General features: G+C 51.9%; 1 protein-coding gene and 1 long non-coding RNA gene across 11 annotated transcripts in view; one reads left to right on the plus strand and one right to left on the minus strand.

Annotated features, from left to right (window-relative positions):
• The window catches only part of Sgms2 (sphingomyelin synthase 2), a 44,426-nt gene extending 43,879 nt beyond the window's left edge, over positions 1–547 (minus strand). The window contains exon 1 of the mRNA XM_004866222.3: positions 440–547. The gene's annotated coding sequence lies outside the window, so the exon portion shown is untranslated. The remainder of the gene's footprint in view (positions 1–439) is intronic.
• LOC101712478 (uncharacterized) lies at positions 537–21,280 on the plus strand. 10 transcript variants are annotated; one of them, XR_015446382.1, is made up of 8 exons: positions 587–971; positions 1,102–1,220; positions 1,300–1,438; positions 1,720–1,876; positions 11,285–11,350; positions 11,756–11,885; positions 12,905–17,928; positions 18,017–21,280. It is a non-coding gene; the product is annotated as an uncharacterized LOC101712478 (long non-coding RNA). The 10 variants fall into 10 exon arrangements; XR_015446379.1 differs by having other exon boundaries at positions 588–971; positions 11,200–11,350; positions 18,017–21,279; XR_002389737.2 differs by lacking the exons at positions 11,285–11,350; positions 11,756–11,885 and having other exon boundaries at positions 537–971; positions 18,017–18,238; positions 20,439–21,274.
• Positions 21,281–23,619: the final 2,339 nt, after the last annotated feature.

Here is a 23,619-nt window from a genome sequence, read left to right on the forward strand (position 1 = left end):
GACGGGTACGCAGTTGGCCAGCAAAAGCCCGGGTCGGGCCGTGCGCTGGGTCCCCGCGTCCCCGCCTCGGGCGGCGCCGGGTGTTAAGTCCCGGTCGCCCTGGCGTCACCTGAGTCCGCACCACAGCCGGGAGGACCCCAGGGGCGGCCACGAATGAATGAGCCCGAGACGCTCGGGGCCAGGACCGCGGGTCGGGGCCGGGATCCAGGATCGGAGATCGGGTGCGGGGACCTGGGCCGGGAAACTGGGTCCGGGTCTGGGATCCGGGACGGGCCCGCCCTCCTGCAGCTCCTCCCCGTCCTCCCGATCCCGCTCCTCACCGCCGCAGCCCGGCTCCGGGCCCGAGCGGCCGAGGCCCCGCCCGACCTCCCGCGCTCTCCCAGGGTCGCCGCCCGGGTCCGGGCCCCGCGCGTCCGCGCGCGCGCCCCCAGCGACTCACCGCGCTCTGCCGGACTCCGGCCGCAGCTCCGTTCCCCGCGCCGCTCGCGAGACAGCGCGACCGGCCCCGCGCGCCCGGCTTAGCCGCGGAGGGCGGGGCGGCGGCCCGGAAAGTTCCCGGCCCCTCCCCGGTCCGGCAGGCAGAGGGAGGGGCCGGGGCTTCCGGACGGGCGCGGGGCGCCGGGGGTGACTCAGGGGGCGCTGACTCAGGGGCCGCCGCCCGCCCCGGCCGGGCGCGAGGTCACCTGTGCTCTGCTGGGTCGGGGGCTGCGAACCGCAACCGAAAGAAACCTGGGAAGAGCGGGATTCTTCGCCCGGCCGCGCTGGGCCCATGCAGCTCCGGCCCTGGGCGGGGGCTCCGGGGACCCTGCGGGCATCTCGGGAATGGCCCAGGACCCGGTTCCGCGGACCCGGGTGCGTCCACCTGCTGGGCGGCTTTTGCAGCAGCCAGGGCAGCCTGGGCCTTGGCTGGGAGTGGGAACCTGGCCGGTCCTCACCGCTTTCCAGTGACCAGGCTCTGCGTTTCCTCCCAGGTGAGGCCCAGTGTTTAGGGTTGGACTGACCCCCGGGACTTCCAGATAAATCAACAAAAATAATGAGGCACCGCTAGGTGTCTGGTGTGGCCGTCATTTGCAGAATCATTTTTCTGTGCTTATTAAACAGGGCTCCCAAAGCTCTGAGACATTGCCACAACACCGAAGCCCGGCTGTGAAACAACCCTGACTCTACCGCAGGCTCCGGGTCCCTCGGCGGAAAGGCCGCCTTCATAGCCACAGAAAAAGGTAAGAGGCCCATGATTGACGATTGAAATTTATTGCGCTTGGACTTATTTTTCCTTTTCAATAAGGAGTTCCTTTTCAGTTGTAAGGTCCAGGCGCGGAGCCCAGCCGGCGATCGCAAATGGAACGGTTGGCTGGGGCGCAGCGCATGGAAATGCCAGTTGGGACCCGCGGCTCTGCCAACAGCGGCGGATCCGACTGAGAAGCTCGAACTGGTCCAGGTAAGCCTTGGTGTCGCCAAGCTCCTCTGCAGCCCACCCACCCGCGGGGAGCCCAGGGCTGTGGCCCTTAGGGAGGGTACCCGGTGAGTAGTCCACAACTGTCGGGAAATCCGCCGAGGGCTTCGGGCCCTGTGTTCGTGGGAGAAGTTCTGTGCTTGCAGCCTTCGCTGCTGCGTGAGGTGACTCCTGCAGCTCTCCCTGGGCTTGGCTGGTGGGGTAGCCTGGTGTGTGGTTGGTTTGAAAGTTTGGCCGGGCCTGGTGTTGCATGCTTGTCATCCCAGCACTCAGGAGGCTGAGACAGGAGGATTGCCATGTGTTTGAGGCCAGCCTGGGCTACATAGCAAGACCTTGTCTAAAGAAAACAGAAAACAACAACAACACACAACAGAAACCCCAAAAGTGATGGTGCTGAATCTTCCTGGAGAGAGGATCTCATAGGTAAGCATGTTCTTGTGAGCATTTTTAAGCCAGCACATTCTATAATTTCACAGGCATGTCTTTGATTTGATAGAACAAACTGATTACGTTAAGAAAGCAAATGTATCCAGGCACTGATCTGATGCCCGCTCTGCCCACACCTGGCGTTGTTTATGTAACCAGCACACTGGGTTCCCACTCAGTTTAGCCACGAATTGCCACAAGCACCTTCTCAGCATGGACTGCAGTGGGAGTGAGAGCTCCCATCTTGGGGTGACAGCTCAAATCTGTCATCCTGGCACTCGGGGAAGCTGAGGCAGGAGAATCACAAATTCCAGCCCGGCCTGGGCACTTTGTCAGGTTAGCAAGACTTTGTCTCAGAATAAAAAATAAAAACCGGGCCTGGTGGCACACGCCTGTCATGCCAGCACTTGGGAGGCAGAGGCAGGAAGATCACCATGAGTTCCAAGCCAGCCTGGGCCACGTAGTGAGACCCTGTCTCAAAAAAAAAAAAAAAAAAAAGAATGAATAAATAAAAAGGGCTGGGGATGTAACTTGGTGTGAAGGCCCTGGGTTCAATCCCCAGGACCACACAAAAAGTAATAATCATAACAATAATCAGCTGTGTGAAGGAGGAACAGCTTGCTTCATGTTTGGTTTCATTTGGAGACCACAGAGCCCGAGGGGCTGGCTTCCCCTCTCCTCGCCCAGTCCCTCGGACCCGAGCTCCGCGCACGTGTGTGTGTGTGAATGTGTGTGTGTGTGGTGTGTAGATGCCTCTGATGACAAATCGGGAGAACTAGCCTGCGGACAGGCGGCCCAAAGGCAACAAAGCCCTGAGTGGCAGCAGAGGACAGAGGCAGCCGTGGGGTGAGGAGAGCCCCAAGTTGGGGAGCAGCAGTCGGCAGTGACTAAGCCGGGGCCCAGACAGATCCGTGCTGCCACCGTGGAGCCAGGCGGGTGCCTTCCCAGAGTCCACCCAAGGGGCAGCCGGGGGAGGGTGGGAAATGTGTGATGTGACCAGTTGCACTTTTACACATTGATTACAGTGAAAGACACATTGGCACAGCCTTCTTCAGAATCCCCCTTGCTTCAGACTCTCGCCCCATGATCCTAGCCGCTTCCTGCAGCAGCTCTGGAGTCCTCCTCCGGAGGGTCTCTGAGGGCTGATGAGAAATCCAGTGAGCGCTCTGCTGACACTGTCCCTGGGAAAGGCCCCTCCTAAAACACGACGCTGTGTCCCCATCCACCTCAGTCACTGGATCTGGCACCGTGGGACTCTGGCTCCTCCCCAGAGTCAAAGTGACCGTGAAAGGATGAGATTTTGAGTAGATTCAGGGCATTGAAGCAGCCAGGACAGCGCAGCTAAAGACCCTTCAGAAAGAGGACTCCAGAGCTGCTGCAGGAAGCAGCCAGGACGGCAGGATGCGTGTGCCCACAGCAGGGAGACTGGAGGTGGATTCTGGCAGTGCCTTTCGCTGTGAGAAGTGGGAGCACTGTATTTTTGCATCAGTGTCTGCCTTGGTGGGAGTGGCCCGAATCATCACTTTCAGACTTGACAGACTCGAGGCACCTTGGGGGCTTCCGGGTACCATTTTAAGGAATTGCCCACGGTGGTTCTCTTTTCCTTACGTGTGTGTGTGTGTGTGTGTGTGTGTGTGTGTGTGTGTTCCATTTATCTTGTGGTCACATGACCTGGGGATAAAGTAAATCTTGCTGTATTCATTTCACATTTGTGCTCAAAGGATTTTAACTCAGCTCACGAGAGATGGGCCGGGCTCGGAGCCAGTGTGAGCTGTCACCAGCAGTGTGGGCCTGGCGAGAAGGAAGAGGGAACGCCGGGTTGCATCTGCTGAAACCATGGTGCTCACCCAGTCAGGGCCTCGGCAGCAAACAGCTGCAGAGGCGACGAGCTTAAGGAGAATGTGCTTCCTGAAGGAGCTGTTTATAAAGCTGACCTCGGAGAAGCCAGGACGAGTGAAGATACAATAGGAAGTGTTGGAAGCCGGGAGTGGTGGTGGACACCTGTGACCCCAGCACTCTGAGAGGCTGAGGCAGGAGGATTGCAAATGCATGCCCAGTCGAGGCTGCTTAGCACCTTAGCAAGACCCTGACTCATAGTAAAAAGTAAGAAAGGGCTGGGGATGTAGCTCAGTGCAAAGGCCCTGGGTTCAATCTCCAGTACAGCAAAAAAAGATTTTTTTTTTAACTTAAAAAAGGTTTACGAACAGCAAGACCCTGGGATTCAGCTCAGCCAGGTTTCATCTGCTCCCTAACACACACACACACACACGCGCACGCGCGCACACGCATGCATGTGCAACGGGTCACCTTGGGATTTGGAAAGCACACAAGTCCCTGTGAGCTCACAGACATGCAGGAGCCCGTGCTCAGGGTCTTCGTTATTTAGGACCCTCGTGGGTCAGGCTAGGACAGCCTGTCCAAGCCTGCTGCTTGGCCACTAGGCCCACACCCTGGGCCCCCAGTTCCGGGCCCCCGGTGTCACCAGTGGTCAGCAGTCTCCCGAAGGACTGGGCTCATTCCAGGAGCCCGGGAGAGGACGCAGCTTGTCTTACCTCCAGCTACGTCCTGGCCTCCAGTCCCAGCTGATCTTGGCCAAACTCGACATTGTAACTAAGGGATATTCATGATGGGTACATTTTGCCAGCATCCTAGCACTCAGGAGGCTGAGGCAGGAGGATTCTCACAAGTTTAACATCAGCCTGGAATACAAAGTGAGACTTTGTCTCAAAAACTAAAAAATAAGTCAATAATAAGACCATGTTATCAGCTGAGAGGAAAGAAGCAGGATCTTTCTTTTGTTTGGGTTTGAGGGGGTGAGACAGGGTCGGGTCTTGCTATGTAGCCCAGGCTGGCCTTGAACTCACAGTGATCCTCCTGCCTCGGCTTTCTGAGTGCTAGTATTATAGGCGGGCACCACCAACCCTGGCTGAGTAGAGAAGCAGCATCTTAATAAGGGTTTGAGAAAGGAAGATTTGAAAGATAGAGGAAGGAAGCCAGCAAAAGAAAAGGAGAAATTTGAGGATGTCGAAAGTCAGGCCAAGGACAGAGTTCAGAAACCAGCCGGGCATGGTGGTGCATGCCTGTAAACCCAGCGCTCAGGAGGCTGGGGCAGGAGAATCGCTGTGATTTTGAGGTCAGCCTGGCTATTTGCCCTGGACTTATGTGGGGTAAGAATAAGGATAAAAACAAACTGCAAACCGTCCTGCAAAAGTCCTGTCCTGTCCTTCAGGGAGTGGCTGAGGAGGTCACTGGCCGAGATCACTCTGCTGTTTATTTGAATAGAGAACCTACTTATCACACCCCAGCCTGAGCTCAGGCGAGGCCCAGCCACGCAGGATGTAATCAGATGGGCACTCAGATAACCCAGCGGGCAGATGGGCACTCAGATAACCCAGCGGGAGACGTCCACCCTCCTCTCCCCTGTACCCAGTCTCTGCCTCCTTCCTGTGTGAGACCCGTGCTGGTCTCCAGGCTCAGAGGGCAGCATGTCTGCTCTGGGGACAGCGGCTGGCAGCCAGGGAAGCCAGCACGAGCCCCGACTGATGAGAAGCTGCCCACCTAGCTCCCCTGGCAATCTACTGAGGAACTGTATGCCCTGCACGGGGCGAAGGTTGAAGCCATGAACTCACTGTGCAGCCCAGGCTGGCTTTGAACTCACAGCGATCCTCCTGCCTCAGCCTCCCACACGCTGGGATCACAGGCATGCGCCATGACACCCACCTCTCTCTCCTGCTGTGTCTGTCGGTTCCTTCTCACTTCCCAGAGCTCAGCTGAGCCCTTCCTGGGCTGACGCTCACCCCCCACTGGAAGTGGTTTCCCTGTGTCTACGCGGTTCCCCTGGCATCCAGAGCGTGCATGGTTGCCCCCCTGGGTCATGGCTGGCCTGGGGCCAAGGTGCCAGGCTTCCCGACACTCACCTTCTCCCTGGATGTGCCCAGCGTCTTTCAGGCCCACAGGGCGATGCCGTGGGGCAGCAGAGGGAGCTAGGCCATGCCCTGGGAAGGGCCTGGCCTGCACTTAGCAGCTGGTCGTGGAGAGAGCACACCTTTTCTTAGTTTGGTGACACGAGCTTGGACTCAGTGCCTTCATGCTGAGCTACGTCTCCAGCCCTTTTATATTTTTTGATTTTGAGACAGGGTCTTGCTAAATCACTAGTGGCCCAGGCCTCCTGCCTCAGCCTCCCGAGTGCTGGGAGTACAGGCGCACATCAGTATGGCTGCTCAAAGACCAACTTCTAACTGCTGCATTATTCTTCCCTGGTACAGACCCAAACGTCAGCATTGTCGACGTACTAAAGAAAATAAGTAAAATCAGTAACAAAGCAAAGTGAGCGGTGACTTCATCATAAGGTGAATTCTCTGGCCTTGCTGCGCATGGTGGGGCACAACTGGCATCTCAGTACTCAAGGAGGCAGAGGCAGGAGGATCCCAAGTTCCAGCTCACCCTGGGCAACTCGGTGACTTAGCGAGATCCTGTCTCAAAATAAAAAATAAAAAAAGGGACGGGGACAGAGCTCAGTGCGAAGGCATGGGATGTTAGACACTCGTAGGGCGGCAGAGAGCTGGAGGGAAGGCGAGTTCATTGGCTGCTGGGCTCGGCAGAAGTTGCCGTCCAGAGTCTGAGCCCGGATTCGAAGCTTGTTTTCATGTTTATTGCGCTCTTCAGGCAGGGCAGGGACGCAAGCAGGCAGGGGCGCGGCACACGCTGCTGTTAGGGCTTCCATCCGAGACCCGGCCGGGGAGGCAGCTGTGTCCGCAGCTCGTCTTCCAGGCACAGTGACCTCCGTGGGTGCGAGCCTGAGACGCAGTCTCTGCTGTTTTTGTTTCTTCGTTTCGTGGTCCGTCCCCCACACCGCACGCACACACGCTCCGTCCTTGGGACCACCTGCCCTGAGCACTGTACCAGTACAAGGCTTGATGCCCAGGTCTGGCCAAATAAAATCTCATCTCAAGCGGCGGATTTTTTTCCATTATGGAGCATCCAGGTTTCACAGAGTAGCAGTTGGTTACATAACAATTTTCCAGAGCTGGGCGTGGTGGCACAGGCCTGCAATCCCAGCACTTGGGAGGCTGAGGCAGGAGGATCGCCACAAGTTTGAGGCCAGGCTGGTCAACACAGTAAGACCCTGTCTCAAAAGAAAAAAAATCCGCAGAAACCTTTCCCTAGGCCTGGCCGGCAGGTGCAGTCAGGGTCAGGGCCTGGCCAGTGAGGCCCCCGGCTGGGCCCGAAGTGCACATGGGACCTGGGGGCAGACACCAGGCACCAGGCCGGGTCCTCCTCCCTCCCGCGGCTCGGCTGTGTCTCCATGCTCCAGTCTGTCAGCAGCTGCTTCCCCGGCTCCCAGTGATGGGGCTCCCTCCTGGGGCTGGGGCACAGGGGCTGAGGAGCAGAGCGGGCCCCTTCCATCCCGGGGACTCCGGGGGCTGCCGTGGCTTCTGCCTCCCACATGGACACCGCTGGGCCCCGTGTAGCCACAGGCCTGGGTAGAGGTGGGGACCTGGCAACTCGGATGCTTGCTGCTTACTGGTAAGCACTGGCTTCAGGTTCGTTTTTTTTTTTTTTAAATGACAGAAATAGACTTTTTAAATTTATTTTATTTACTTTTTGAATTTAGTTTTTTGGTTTGTTTTGTTTTTTGAGATAGGGTCTCCTTACCTGGTCCAGATTGGGCTTGAACTCACCGTGTAGCCCAGGCTGGCCTCAAACTCACAGTGATCCTCCCGCCTCAGCCTCCACAGTGCTGGGATGACAGGTGTGTGCCACCAAGTCCAGCTTTGCCCTGGGGTAGATGCCAGAGGCAAGTCCCCTCCTGGCTGAAACTCCCTCGGGAGAGTGCAGTACGGAGTGGCCAGGTGTCCTCCAGACACGGTACTGGAGTGGACAGAGGGGGGCAGTGGGCCCTCTGCCCACCTGGAGGGCAGCTCCAGAGAGCGCGCAGCAGGGAGGAGAGGAGCCGAGGACCAGGATGGAGTCAGAGGAGCAGCGCTGCTCGGCTTGTCCACGCCAAAGGCAACACGGAATTCCCAGGATGCTCAGTGAGACCTGGCGCTCAGAACAGCAGCGGGCATTAGACCAAGCACCGAGAGGAAAAACAGGCCGATGTAGGGAGCGCATGGGAGGTGTCCCGGGCTGCTGACCGCCGCTCAGAGCTTGAGCAGAGGCGGAGGGACGCCTGGCACCCTGGGCGGGCGGGGTCAGGACCAAGGAGAGTAATTCCCCCGGCTGACCCCGGACCTGGGATCCGCCTGCCTCAGCCTCTGAGCAGCTGGGATTGCAGGTGCGCCAGCCTGTTCGCAGTCTCACAGGCTGCCCTCAGGTGAGTGCGCTTGGCTGTGGCAAGCACATGCTTTAGCCGATTTGGGGTGCTAGGGCCTCAGCCCTCGGGAACAGTCGTGCAGCGAGTGGGTGCTGTTTGGAGGAGGCAAAGGCCTGCCTGAGACGCTCGCTTTCTGCCCGCCTGATTCCCCTGGCCCTGGCTGGGGAAGCCAGTTGACCGCCGCCTGGGCAGAGGCAGGTGGCCTCGTGTGTCCCTTTTCCAGCGCTCAGCCTGGCAGCTTCCCCGTCATCTCTGTCCCCATGGTCACCTGGGATCCACCTGGCCTCCGCAGTGGCTGCCCTCACCTGAGGACTTGGTCAGATGGACTTAGGGGCCACATAACCGGATATTATTTTGGATGCCTCTGTGTCCACATCTTGTCACATTTTGAGGGTTTAGGACTTCAGGGTTCCTTTTTAGGGGGACATAATTCAACTCATAGCATCCTGAAAACAAACTCTAAAATTAAGAGCAAACTGGGTGTGGTGGCCCATGCCTGTAGTCCCCAGCACTGTGGAGGCTGAGGCAGGAGGATCTCCATGAGTTTGAGGCCAGCCTGGGCTACATAGTGAGTTCAAGACCAGCCTGAACTGCATAGTGAGACCGTGTGTCAAAGCCAAAAACAAAACAAAACAAGATGAGTTCTGTCTCTTCTTCCAAACATCACCAACAGGAGTTGTCCCTCCTCCTGGGGCTGCAGGCAGGAGTGGTTTCCAGCTCTCTCCTTCCAGGGCTGGAGTTGGGAGACCCCGTTTTCCCGTGGACAGCAAGGAGGTGGCGGCAGATGACCTGTCCCCCTCCCCCGACTGCAGCCCCAGGTGGCTTGGGGACCAACTCATTCCTGGGGACAGCCGGGGTCCTCGAGGGTGGGCCACGTCCTCCTCTCCCAGCCCAGCAGCACCCTGTGTGACCTCAGAGCGGGGCCGGGGGGCTTGGGGCTCCCGGGGCACCTCCCATGGCCCAAGCCCGGGGTCCTTGTTCCTGCCGCTGTCCTAGCGCCGGTCAGCAGTAGCGGCCCCTAGATTTCCGGGACAGAGTTCGGGGAGACGGCATGCGACAGTGAGGAGCCGGGCGCCTCGCAGGAGGACGGGGACCCTACTCCCCCAGCCCCGGGGCGGCAGCAGCCTGGTGGGCTTCCCGGACAGGAGCCAGCGTCGCCGCGGGCGTTCACAGGGCTGGGCTGGGGAGCTGGCTGCGGGGCGTGCAGCGGCAGCTTGCAGCACAGATGCCGGGGGTCCCAGCGGAGGTGTCTGGGAGGAAGCACAGGCTCAGCCCGGGGTGCACAGAGCCGGCTGCGGGTCGGAGGAGTCACCGCAAGCCCAGGCCCAGCAGGGGCCGGTCAGGGAGCGCAGCAGTTACAACGAGGCTGGTCCCAAGGTCTCGTTGGGCAGCTCCAGGGGCGTCGTTAAGGAGCAAAAGTAGAAGGCAGGCAAGGCAGGGAGGTGCATGGAGCAAGGGGGTCTCTGTGAAGTCACGGCCGGGCGGGGTTACATAAGGAGACCCTGTCTCCAGAACAAAGGACAAGAAGGAAGGGTGGAGTCTGCGGTGAGGAGGCGAGAGAACTTCCGAACAGTCTCCTGTGAGCCTGGGGCTCCTCCTCGCGCGCCCACTAGTTTCGAGGGCGTGGCGGGAATATTCTGTCCTTGTGCTCCACTTCCAGTGCCCCAGACGGGGCCCGTGTGTGTGGAGCACAGGCTTGCCCTTCTCTCTTTGCTGGAGAGGGTTTATCTGAATTCTGCCCCGTGTTTAACACCTGGGCATCAGCACGGCCCCACGCCTGCCCCTGCCCCTCTGCCTGGGAGCCCTTCTGGGACAGGAACCTGACTGCCTGCCCCTTTGGAGCTGAGGCTTGCTTGCTTCTTGTTTTCGAGACAGGCTCTTGCTAAGTTATCCAGACTGGCCTCCAACTCAGGACCTTCCTTCCTCAGCCTCCCAACTAATGGAGCCATGTACCTGGCCTGTCGGTCAGCTTTGAATTCAATGATTTTTGTTGTTGTTGTTTTTTTTGAGACAAGGTCTTGCTATGTAGTCCAGGCTGGCCTCAGTCTTGCTGCCATCCTTCTGCTTCAGCCTCCTGAGAGCTGGAATTATGGGCACATCTGGCTAGTTCTGAGTTAAATGAATGGATACTATTCTTTTTTTTTTTTTTGGTACTGGGGATTGAACTTGGGACCTTGCACTTGCGAGACAGGCGGCAGAACCACGGAGCTAAATCCCCAGCCCTGAATGGATACTATTCTTACCAAAGGAACTTTTGGATTCTTCTGGTCGATCCAGTCCTCAAGTCTGGAGAGCAATCCAATCAGCGCTGTGGTTGCTTTGGATGCAGAAACAACCCATGCAGGCAGCAGTCTGTGTGCAGAGGGGGCTGCCTGAGGCCTACGTGCCCTCGCTGGTGGGGACTTCCCCATGCAGCACCACGCCCAGTTCCTCCTGGGCCCTGCATGGTCCCTGAGAGGGCTCCCGGCCGGGTGTCACCGACATGGCCTCTGCTGGCTCCAGGGCCCTCGCCACAGCCACAGGCGGGGATCCGGGGAAGGAGCGAGTGATTTTCTTCTCTATGTTTGGCTTTGCACCCAGACCCCGGGGCCCCAGAACATAGGCTTGGTCTAAGAAACCACAGAAATCCATGGCCACCAGGGTCTTAACTCGGAACCCAGTGGTGAGCCTTGTGCTGGGTCTCCCACCGAGCTCTGCACAAGTGAAGCCCCAAGGAGACCCCGTGTCCCAGGAAGGAAGTGGGCAAGCGAGCCTGCTTCCTAACCAAAGAAGGAGTAAAAGTGCCGCTGCTTCTGGCACGGGCTCAGGGTGGCCCCGACCCTTGAACTTGTGTCCAGCAGCTTCTGTTTCCTTCCTTCCTTTGCTCTTGGCCCCTGCAGTGCTGGGATTCGAACCCAGAGCCTGCTGCATACTAGGCAAGCTCTCTCCACTGAGCCACATCCCAGCCAGCCTGGCTGCTGAAGACCTTATTAAAGAAGTCTTTGTTATGCACTCCATTTGCCAGGCACTGGACAGAACCCGTGGAGTCCGGACAGGTCCACACTCCAGGGAGCGGACGCTCACAACCCCTGAACTCTTGTGTCTCTTAGAACCCAGTACCGTGAGGGTGCACAGCGGGCCCCAACACGCCATCGAATGGTTGTGGCCGCAAACTGGTAAGGCCGTTGTCACACCGCAGTGTCAAACCCTGCAACGCACGGAAGGTGCTCACTGCGTTCAGCAAACCCCACAAAGGTCTGCATGGCAGGGATTTGGTCGGCTTTTGCTGGCTGGGAGGACAACTCAGGGCCTGTACACAGCGGCCACCCCTAATGTGTCGCAACCCGCGCTGGCTGCAGGCCCACCAGGCCTGGCGGTGTCCCGTTGCCAGCTGCTGGGGGGCGCTCTTCCTGCGCTCTTGAACATCCCATGCCTGAGGAAGGGCAGCCATGGCTCTGAGAGAACAGTGGAAGGATGGCGCCCGTTAGGCGCTCATACTAGCAGGCCTGTTAGACTCTCTCGGATTTCTCATTGCACTTTGAAAACAGAACCCACGAATCATGCACGGCCCATGCCAACAGGGAGCTGCGGAGCAGCCACCCTGAACCCTGGCTCCAGCTGCCTCTGACAGTGGCTCGCGGGCACGGACTCCGCAGCAAGCTCCTACCTTGGAAAACCGCAATCAGCCCACCGATCAATAAAAACCTTCAAGTAAGGTGGCCAGGCAGTCGGGGCCCTGTCCTGGGGTCTTGCGTGTCCTTGGGCTGGGGGAGGAAGCGGCAGGGTCCCTGGCACTGAGCTGAGAGCTGCAGTTGGGTGTGGACAGAGCCCATATAGGGTGGGAGCCGAGCCGGGCACAGGGCCCGGGCAGCGGGAAGCTCAAGGACCCCCGTCTGAGTCTTCGAGGCAGCTGGGGCCACGCGGCCTGGGCGTGTGTCTGGCTTTTACCCCGTGGCATGGTGGCCTTCGCCTGAGAGCACAGGGAGAGCAGCCTCAGCTGTGCTGTGGGCAGGGACAGTGCGCAGGCCCGGCCCAGGACGCCCGGGAGGCCTTTGTGCAGATAGCAGGCAGGGCCGGGCGCAGAGTGTCCCAGGGAAGGGTCAGGTGCGGTGGGGCAGACCCCGCCCTCACCTCTGGAACCACCAACCACCCCCAGATCCACATAGCCCTGGGCCGTGGGTGCAGAGCACGGTCTGCGGGTTTGGTGGTGTTTGTTGTGTGCAGGATGGGGGATTGGACCCAGGGCCTAGGCACTGAGCTACATCCCCCCTCTCCACCCCCTTTTTTATTGTGAGACAGGGTCTTTCCAAGTCTCTGCATTACTCAGGCTAGCCTTGAATTTGTGATCCTCCTGCCTCAGCCTCCCAGAAGGCTGGGATTGTGGGTGTGTGTCACCACACCCAGTTTGGGACTTTCTTTTGTTTAATACCCTAACAATAATCCCAAGGAACATGCATTTCTAAGACGTTTTTGTAAGTGTATAATTCACGGCGTTGTGCCTTTACCTGGGAAGTGACGTTTTTCTTGTAAATTTGGTGGGTGGGAGTATGTGGGACACTGTTTCAAACCCAGCAACCCCAGGTGGGCAGGAAACATGGGGCTGACAGGAGAAAGGGCCGTCACTTCAGGTTATGGTTTTATGAGTTCATTTGTCAAATTTTTTTTTAAGGAAGTTGCATTAAACATTATTTATAGACCACTAAATGGGTTATATGACCTATGTATTGCAGGTGGATTAGGTCAAAAGAGCAATAAATCCTCTGCTTTCAGCAAATATTACTGATCCCAGCCATGCCTGCCCTGGAAGGAGTGGGGTAGACAAGGAGGCCGTGGACAGATGGTGTCAGAAAACCGAGGATCTGAACAAACCGCTCCCGAGGCACCGGATGTCCCAAGCCTGCGGGACATTCCTGGCCACCTTCCGTCCTAAGGCAGAAAACCTGGATGCATTCTGACCCTTTGTGCCTCACTTCTGAGGAAAATAACCTTTCTGTCCTCTGTCTCCTTTGCTTAATCCTAAGAATAATGGGAAAAGGATAAAAACCCACACCAGCCTAGAAGTGTGGTCACCAGGCGAGATGACCACAGCCTGGTGGCCAGGCACACTGGGCCCGCAGAGCTGAGTGGATAAAGGTTAGGACAGGGCAGTAGGGCAGGGACACGTCCAGGGGGAGGGGCATTCCCAGTACAGTGAATGACACTATCACCCAGTGCACAGAGCCAATCAGATGCTGTTTTGGACCAATCAGAATCTTGCTATTTTCAATCCCTCATTTGAATCTGCTGCTGTTCACAGGACCAGTCAGAAGATGCTCTTCGCAATCCTTCATTTGCATGTGGGCACAGCCAATCAAGACTCTGCTCCTGATCCTTCATTTACATAAGGCAAAAACCAGAGGCATTTTGGGATAGGACAGTTCATTCCCAGGGAGTGTTTGATAGGACGACTATTCTAATGCCTTCTTTACATGAAGAGAGAGAGATAATGCAGGAATTCCAGATGCAAAAGACCTTTCCCCCTCCCGAAGGCTGCTGTGAGTGTATTTTTCTGCCTTCAATAAATGTACACTCTTGCTGCCTTTTCTGAGTGTCTTGTTCAGGTCACCAAGAACCTGGAAAGAAGCCCCACGGGACCCTCCATCCACTAACATTTCGGACAGGAACTCCCAGGTGCTGGTCACCTCTGGAGGGTGGACTTGGTTTGATAGCACCCACTCAGCGCTCGCCTCCCCCGGCCAGGCTGGGCCCTGGAGGCCAGGCATCGCACCTGGGTGGGACAGTTGGCTGTGAAACTGAAGTGAGCAGGACCATCTTCGCTGGCCTGGGGCTGTGATACCCTTCACTGCTACTGACCCCCTCTGGGCCCACATTAAAGTCCACCGTTCTGAGCTGGACAGCGGGAATGAGCCCCTGTGCTGCAGAAGGGCCTGAGGGTCAGAGCTCAGGAGATCCCATTGCTTTCTTCCATGTTTTGTTTCAGAATGAACGTGCTCTTTGTGGTTGTTTCATGAGGTTCAAGAAACTCCACAACCCATTTGGCCACCCACTGATCTTTTAGGGAAAGACCCCCCTAGAAGGATTGGTCCAAGGGTTTATTAATTTGGAAGGAAGGCTAATAAAGCGGAAAAGGATTATTTTGCTCCAGCCCAGCACTGTTTTATTTAGAGCTGTACAGAGAGTGTTTCTGATGCTGTGATTTGTGCTGGCACTTTGCTTGGTGTCACAGCTAAAGTAGATCAGGGCATTGCTATAGTGGAAAAACTCTTTAACTTCTCTATTTTATTAAGTCTTACATTATGTGATGATTCTTTAAACATCCCCAAAAGTTTTGAGGTCCTTAAAAACAAACACTGGGAACAGTAAGGTGGCTTTAATCAAGACAAGAAACTAGAGAGTAAAATGGTAACTAAACATTAACTTTGCATATTGCTGTAGTTTGGATGTTAAATATCCCCCAAAGCCCAAGTGTTGAAGGCTCAGTCCCCAGCCTGCAGTGCAATTGAGAAGTGGTGAGACCTTTAAGGGCAGGGCCTAGTGAAAGGGAGTTAGGTCATTGGGGTATGGCCTTGAAGGGACCTGAGCTCCGCCCCTTCCTGCTCCTTTCTGTCTGCTTCCTAGCTGCCATGATGTGAGCAGCTTTGAGCTTCCCCACACTCCTGTCAGGAGGAGCCACTTCACCCTAGGCCCCGAATCCAGGGCCCCACTGCCTGTGTACTGAAACTTGTGACAGTGGGAGCTCCAATTCTCCTTTAAGCTTGATTGTCACAGGTGTTTGTTGCAGTGAGAGAAAGCTGACCTACCCTAGATATTGATTTTGCATGGATTAATCACATCAGATGAAATGCAGAATTCTGATAGGAACTTGAGAAAGGGTGAGCATGAAGGCCATGTCTAGAAGTTGGCCTGGTTTGGAGTCTGACAGCTGAGACTTTGGTTTTAAGTGTCCCAGTGAGAGGCCTTCTCTCTGCCTGCTGGCACCTGCTGCTCTTACTCGACCCCTGCATGGGGCACAGGGCAGCTCAAGGAGGACAGTCACTTTGGTGGCTCCTTGGATTCGGCTGAGGAACAAGCTCACCCCTCAGCCACCATGAAGCCGGCACTGAGGGGTCTTATTTGCCAAAAGAGGCCTCGTTAGTAAGTGGTTTTGGTTGTGTTTTTAAGCTCTATTTGCCAACTATAGGGATTAACTTTAATTAGTTTTACAAAACTTAAAGGGTTTTAAAAACTTTTCAAATAACTTGAGGAAAATAATATACTGTTACTTCTCATGGGATTAATTTCCTGAAAGGCTCCCTGCTTGGGCTTAGACATAGATTTTCTGCTCCCCACGCTTCTCCGCCCTCCAGACCTCTCAAGGTCATTTCCACAGAAATGCTTGGTTAATTAGGGGTTCTAGTGACTGAGGAGATACGAATAGAAAACTTGGTTGAAAATGAGGAAGTTGTGTTGTATGCCTGTATCAGTTTTGCCAAAATGGATATCACTATTCTGTAATACGAACATGCACTTAAAAAAAATAAAGAATGGAGGCCCGGGGATTTAGCTCAGTGGTTCCAGCACCTGCCTTGCAAACACAAGGTCCCGAGTTCGATCCCTGGTACCAAAAAAAAAAAAGAATGGAGAAGTTAGGTGTGGTGGCACACCTGTAATTCCAGCACTGGGGAGGCTGAGGCAGCAGGGTCCCTGTGAGTTTGAGGCCAGGCTGGGTTCAAGACCAGTGAGTCCAAGACGAGCTTGGAATACATAGCAAGACTTTCTCTCAAAAAACCAAACAAAACCAAAACCAAAAACAAAACCAACAGCAAAACAAAATGAACTCCATCAGAAAAACGCAATCAGAAATAGACTCAATCAAACAAAACTCAGAAATTTCTTTTCTTTCTTCTCTTCCTCCCCCCCCCCCCTTTTCCCTCCTCCCATTTCTCCTTCTTTGAGACAGATTCTCACTGTGTAGTTCAGGCTGGCCTTGAACTCACTATGTATACCAGGCTGGGCTCAGACTCACAGCAGTCCTCCTGCCTCAGCCTCCCAAGTGATGAGATTATCCACCACAACCACCCCTGGCATTAATTTTTAAAAAATACATAATTTGGAATTTACTACTACTTTTTTGGCTTAAAGAAGAGTTTATTTATTGGTGACTATAACCTACATCTATATCCTGCCGAAAAAGTTTACACACTTCAGCAGTTTGTGGTACTAATAAACGCCTGGAAGCTCAGGCCCACCACTGAGTACCTTGTGTGATTGTAGAGGCCGAAGGTAACTTGCGTTAATCTCATAATGTCTTGATAAATTCAGTATTAAAATATTTGTAGAAGTTTTTCTTTTTCTGGTGCACACTTTTTCTGGCAGACTACATATGATGATGCACATGTATCTATGATTACCGTACATATATATGTGAATACTCAGCTGAGTGTTTTAGCTTTATTTTCCTGAAAACTGTTGGGGAAATTGAGACTGTGAGAGATTCTTACTTGAAGAGCCTGTTTTGTGCTCTTGGCTCTTAACTACCCCTTGGCGCTGCTGTATTTAATTCATTTAACCTTCAAGGCCCCAGGGTCACCTGGCCTCGACCAAGTTCTACTGTTTCTGCCTGAAGGAAAGGAAGAGGGAGGGAGGATCTCATTTTGAGACCCGGAAGTTTGATACTTGGCTTCCAAGTTGCGTTTGGTGCCTAGATATCCACCAGCAAGCGCTTAACGCGACACACGGGACCGCCCGGGCCATTTGTAGACAGCGTGCTAGTTGCTGTCACTCACGTCCCACGGTCGGATGGCGACAGCAGCACCCATCTGCCCTGCGGTCTCCTGCTGTGTGCAAACAAGGCCGGGTGCCCTTGCGGTGGGGCCTGCTCTCTCAAGCTGTGTCCCCTCCAGAGGAGCCAGGGAGCCACAGATGTGAAACAGCAGCCCCAGGCAGAGCCGTGGCATCCGATGTGTCCCGGACGGGGTCCTCACCCGAGGAGGAGCCGCATGGAGAGGGCCCAACTCGGGAACGAAAGCACTGGAGTGGCGGTGGCCCCTTCCTCCGCTGTGGGCCGTGAACTGCAGGCTTCCAGGCCGTGCGAGACAGAGGCCCGCTTTCATCTGCTGAACACGCTGCGCCCACTCCGCTGCAGGCTCTGAGCTCCGGAGTGCAGGGTGCACGGGGCTGGGTGGGGGTGGCTTCGCTGCAGGAAGCTCAGCTGTGGGACCAGAGCACGAGACCACAGGGGCCCGGAAGACAGGAACAGGTCATGGCTGCTGTTAGGACGGAATAAATTGTCCAGAGAGTGACTGTGGGGTTACTGTCAAAAATTATGATGAAAGTTGAATCCCAAAGGGCATAACATCAAGTTACAACAACCCATTCCATATTTCCTACTATCAATTTATACTTTAGCATAATAATCAATTTGTAGCTGGCTATGCATCTCAGTAGCTGCACCTAGAGGATATAGGAGGCAATTTTTGGTTTGCCCACTTGGTACAAAGAATGGCAAGGTGTGTACACATGTACAAAAGTGTCAAACTGGGATTTATCCACGCAATGCTCTGGGCTAACAGGTTTTGCATATGTTTACCTGAGCATCACAGGAGTAAAATACACCCACACCACTCTTCTGACATGGAAACATATATTTTATCATAACGGAATATGGGTGTGACTCATAGTAGCTGCACCTGGAGAAAGCAAAAACCCACCTGTGCTTCCACCCACTTGGCAGATGAATGGTAAGGTGTGTACAGGAGCTCCAAAGCAGCAACAGGTGAGTTGTACCCATGAAAAGCTCACTGCTAAATTTCTGTGCATTTAAGATTTGTTTTAAAAAAGTTTTCTTTTGATTTTTCTGGTAGAAGTACCCGAGTTTAATGCAATGGCACATGAAAAACCAGATTTACAAGTTTTAGAAGAGCTCAAAAGTGAATCATGAAATTATTCATGCATGGATGATGGAGATGAGACTTTGACATTGCCCATGTGAGCTTAAGTTCCTGTGACAGTGAAATGGAGCAAGAATCAAGTGATACACAGAGAATGCAGACCTCCTGGATTCAGATGAGAAGGAAAACAGCAATGTGAGTGCTTATTTGACTGGTTGAAATGTTGCAAAATGGTTGTGCAACCAATGGAACAATTCAGTGTTAGAACTAGGTCAGAAAATATAGTGAGGATCTTGGCTGGGGTGAAATTTATTGGACAGAATGCCAGCACTGCCATTCAATGTTGGAAATTGTAACAGAAGAAATGCTACAAGATGTTGTGAAATACACAAAGGCTGAAGTATAAGTAAAATGTTCTGTATACATAAATAGCCACATTAAAAAATGTATTTATTATGACATTGACAGAGTTCTCTACCAGACAAAATGGCCCCAAAGGTCCTACATTCTAAAATGGCTCCTGTTCCTAAAATGGTTCCCGATTACAGAAATGAGCCACTTTGGAAAAGTGAAACCTGCCCCCTCTGGAGAAGCAAAAGCTAACTTGTCTCTCCACCCTGCTACCCACGTGATCCTCCCCTTCCAGTCACCTGCTCAACTCTTAGGATACTCTCCCCACTGCACACACCCCCATATAAGCCTCACCCCAGTTAGTTTTGCTCTTTCTCGCCATTGTTTGAGGCAGCTGGGCAGCTCCCTCCCCAAAAAGCCCTGCCTTGGGTGCTCCTGTTTCAGCTTGTTATCTTGCAGACACCTCACTAACTGAACTAAAAGTATTCATAGGTCTGCTGTACTCAGCAGGGATTTCTCATGGCAATCACAGGAATGCAAAAGACTTATGGAAAAGCGATTGGTCAAAATATGGCATAAACTGGTGCCTATCAAGGGCCTTTAGATAGACCCTCTGGAGAGTAACTCTAACTGCTGATTACAACTACGACCCTCTTCAGCTGGAAGTAGCCAGAATGGTCTTTGCCCTGTGCCCCGGCACAGCAGTTAGGGGTACTTCTTCAGAGGGAGGAATACTGCAGATAGGTGAGTTAATTAGATATCTTGTGGGCAGTTAGACAGGGCCAGCCCATGAGGAGCCAACATGGAGGACAGTGAAGACACATTCACTGAAGGCCAGCATTGTAAAAGAAGAGAAACTACCATACCTATGTAGGATGAATAGCAGTGATTAATATTCTAAATAGGTATCAATCACCTGGTGGGGGCCCAAGGTCTTAACCCAGCCTTCCCTGGAAATATACCTGACCCACCCTTACTGAAAACCCTCGTACGCTTGCTTGCTACATGACTTGCTCTCCCTTTTGACCCCCATTTAATCAATATCACCTGGGTGACTGTACTTGTAATCTTATTGGTTGGTCATGGTTTTGTCCCACCTCTTGCCCACCTTGTAAATTTCCATCGGGTCTTATAGTTTTGTCCCACTTTGTACCCACCTCACCACATGGGCAACCCACTTTCCGGTCCCTCTTCTGTCTCTCTTACACAGGAGGTTTCTTTCAATAAATTTTTCCTACTCTTAAAAAAAAAAATGGCATAAAAATTTGTGCACTTGTAGATCCAAAGACATGTTAGTATTGGCCAATGGTTGTGTTTTACTCAATCCTAAACATGTGTGGCATAAATAGTTTGATAGTTTACAAAGAAAATAGGAGAAATTTTCTTAGAGGATTGGGACTGGACCTCATAAGAGATCATTTACAGCAGAGGAAAAACAAAATGTTTCTGCCCAGGGAACTATGCAAAAAAAATTGTGGACCACACTGGTGAACAGGTGAAGCAATACAAAGACCTTCTACAACAGCAGGAAAACAAACAAAAAGATATCAACTGTGTCCTACAAGAAAGGACAGGAAACTGGGATGTAGCTCAATGGTGCCACACCTGCCTGGCAAGTACAAGGCTCTGAGTTAGATCCTTGGTTCCTGAAAAAAAATAAGTAAAAAGAAAGGACAGGAAAACAAAACATAGGTGGTATCAGTGTAAGTGATACTTGTATAAGGAGCATGCTGTTGTCATGTGTAAAGACTGCCTTGGGTATGACAGTTGAAGCAGAGATTATTTCTGTGATAGACTTTTGTTTGTTTTACATTGTAGTTCACATGGGTTTTTTATTTTCTTCCTGGTAACGGGCATCAAACTCAGGACCTTGCCTTTGCCAGGCAGGCACAGTGCCCCTGAGCTACATCCCCTGCCCTTCACATAGATTTTTATTTCTGATGGTCTCTTTTAGGTTTTGTATGCAAGTAAACAGGTGATGTGAACATGTTGTCTATTCTAAGCACTCCTTACATATTTGATATATATTTTTTTCCATTGGCAGATATTTTATTTTATTGATATCTTACTTTCCTGCTAAGTGCGTCTTGTATGGTAACAATATGGTAAGAAACTCCTGACAAAACAGGAAGAGAGGAGAGGTGACAAGAACAGCCTGCCACATGGGAAGGGCAGCTAAGCACACGTGCTGTCAGTGTGAGTCATGAGTGTGCATGGAACACACAGCTGTCATGTGTGAAGACTGCTTTGGGTGTGACAACTGAAGCAAAGATTACTTTTGTTGCAGAGTGCTTTTGGTATTTTCATTGTAGCTCATACAGGAATTTATTTCTGATGTGATCTTTTAGGTTTTGTACTCAAGTACACAGCTGAAATGAAAATGTTGATGTGTATTCTAAATGTGCAATACATATTAAGCATTTAATACTTTATTTTGCTGATATTTTATGTTCCAATTAACTACACATTGTATAATACAAAAGAAACTCTTGACAAATGGCAAGACCAGTGAGATGTCAAGTGTGTCCTACAAAAAGGTCAGGAAAGCAAAGCACACGTGCTGTCAGTGGAAGCCACATGTGTGTATGGAACATGCCATTGTCATGTATGAAGACTGCCTTAGGTGTGATAATTTTTTTTTTTTTTGGTACCGGGGATCGAACTTGGGTCCTTGCGCTTGCAAGGCAGGCGGCGGAACCATGGAGCTAGATCCCCGGCCCAGGTGTGATAACTGAAGTAAAGATTATTTTTGTTGTAGAATTCTATCGGTATTTTCACTGTAGTTCATATAGGAATTTATTTTTGTTGTTCTTTTTTAAACTTTGTACACCATAAAACAGTTGATGTTGAAAATGTTGATGCTTTTCAATAAACACTCAATAAATAATAAAAATTCAGTAATTTATTTCTTTATTTTTGTTTTTTAAATAAACTTTATTTTATCCCATTCCCCCGAAGCCTCCTCCCCTCCCTGTGTACAAAAGCTTTGTTTCCATTTTTCCTTCTATTTTCTGTTAGACTCAGCGAGAAAGAACCAACCAGAGACCAATATTAAATCCACACAGTGGTTTATTAACAGCCGGGACCCAAGCTGAGCACTGGACTCAAACCCTGACTGGGGGGAAACAAACATGTTTTATTCACCTTTGAGGCCAGCAGTTTCTAGGTCCCCCTATGGGATAGAACTAGCAAAGCAAGCAGAAGGTACAGAAGCGGAACGTCCTGCTGTTAGAACATTTGTAGAACAATAGTTGATTAATTGTTTCTAAGAAACTTTCTAAGGGGAAGAGGTTTCTAAGCTTCCTCCTTCTAAGTTCATCTAAAGGGCAGGCAGGTGGGTCGTTCAGCAGCAATATGGAGTCTGTTTTGCTAACTAGGGTCCTTCATTTTCACTTTTTAAGCAACTTGTTTTGTTTTTTTGGTACCGGGGATCGAACTCAGGTGTTTGTGCTTGCGCAGCAGGTGGCGAAACCACTGAGCTAAATCCCCGGCCCTATTTTCACTTTTTTTCTTGTCCCTTCCTTCTTTCTCCCTCCTTCCTCCCTTCTTCCCATTCCCATTTGAACACTTTCTTCCCATTTCCCAGCATCCATTATACATCTCAGATCTTATTTCCACATTCAGTTTCTCATATCAGAGAAACAATGTGGTATTTGAATATATGTGTCCGATTTATTTCACTTAAGAGTATGGTCTCAAGGTCCATCCATTCAGCTATAAATGTCTGAAGCTCATCTTTCTTTAGGGCAGAGTAGTACTACACTGTATAACAAAAAACCATATTGGGTCAGGGATGTAGCTCAGTGGTTCCGCTGCCTGCCTTGCAAGCACAAGGTCCTGAGTTTGATTCCCCAGTACCAAAAAAAACCAACCAACCAAACAAACAAACCCTTATCTTCTTTATCCAGTTGTCAGTTGATGGGCATTTGGGCTGTTTCCAAGTTTTAGCTATTACAAACTGTGCTGCTATGAACATGGGTGCACATGTATCCCTGTGGTATGATTCTTTTAATTCTTTGGGGAAGATCCCCAGCAGGGGAATAGCTGGGTCAAATGGGACCTCCAGCCCTAGTTCTTTGAGGTATCTCCATACTGATTTCCACAGTGGTTGCTCCAGCCTGCACTCCCACCAGCAATGGAGAAGGGTTCCTTTCTCCCCACACTCCCGCCACCATTTGTTATTGGTTGATTTCATGATAGCAGCCATTCTTTCTGGGGTGAGGTGGAATCTCAGCATTGTTTTCATTTGCATCTCTCAAATGGCCAGTGATGTTGAACATTTTTTCATATATTTATTTGCCATTTCTAATTCTTCATCTGAGAAGTGTCTTCTTTTTATTTCAGATGCCCATTTTTGCAATGGGTCTTTAAATTTGAGGGGTCTTTTTTTGAGTTCTTTATATATTCTAAATAATAGTCCTTTATCTGAACAGCTGGTAAAATGTTCTTCCCCATCTGTGGGCTGTCTCTTCACCCTGTTGGTGGTTTCTCTTGCAGTGCAAAAGCTCTTTTTTTTTTTTTGTACCAGGGATCGAACTCAGGACCTTGCACTTTCGAGGAAGGTGGCACACCACTGATCTAAGTCCCCGGTGGAAAGCTTTTTAATAAGATGAGGTTCCAGTTGTTGATTCTTTGTAGTATTTCCCGTGCTGTCTGGGTTTTGTTCATGGAGTCTTTGCCTACTCCTATGTCCTCAGGCGTTCTATCTAGTCTCTCTTCCAGCAGATTTAGTGTTTCTGTTTTAATATTTAGATCTTTGATTCATTTTGATTTTAGGTTAGTGCATGGTGAGAGACATGGGTCTGGTTTCAATCTTCAGCATGTGGAAAGCCAGTTTTCCCGGCACCATTTATTAAAGAGGCTATCTTTCCTCCAGTGATGGTGGTTGGCTCCTTTGTTGAAGATGAGGTGGCTGAGTGTGTCTGGAGTTGTTTCTGCATCTTCTAATCTGTTCCATTGATCCTCAGCTCTGTTCTTTTGCCAGTACCATGCTGTTTTTATCACAGTAGCTTTGTACTATAATTTCAGGTCAGGGTTTGTGATACCCCCTGCCTAGCCATTGTTGCCCAGAATTGCCTTTGCTATTTTAGGTCTCTACTGGTTCCTCACTACTTTATTTTTTGACTTTCCCCTGTTAAATACTCATTGTTTAATATAATAAAACTCATAAGATTAAAATTAATAACTAATCAATAGAAACATTCTAAAGAATAAGCATGGATATC

This window comes from Heterocephalus glaber, unplaced genomic scaffold (assembly GCF_053883595.1).
Source record: "Heterocephalus glaber isolate CG9 unplaced genomic scaffold, H.glaber_assembly_v1.0 deba00001688, whole genome shotgun sequence".
NCBI lineage: Eukaryota > Metazoa > Chordata > Mammalia > Rodentia > Bathyergidae > Heterocephalus > Heterocephalus glaber.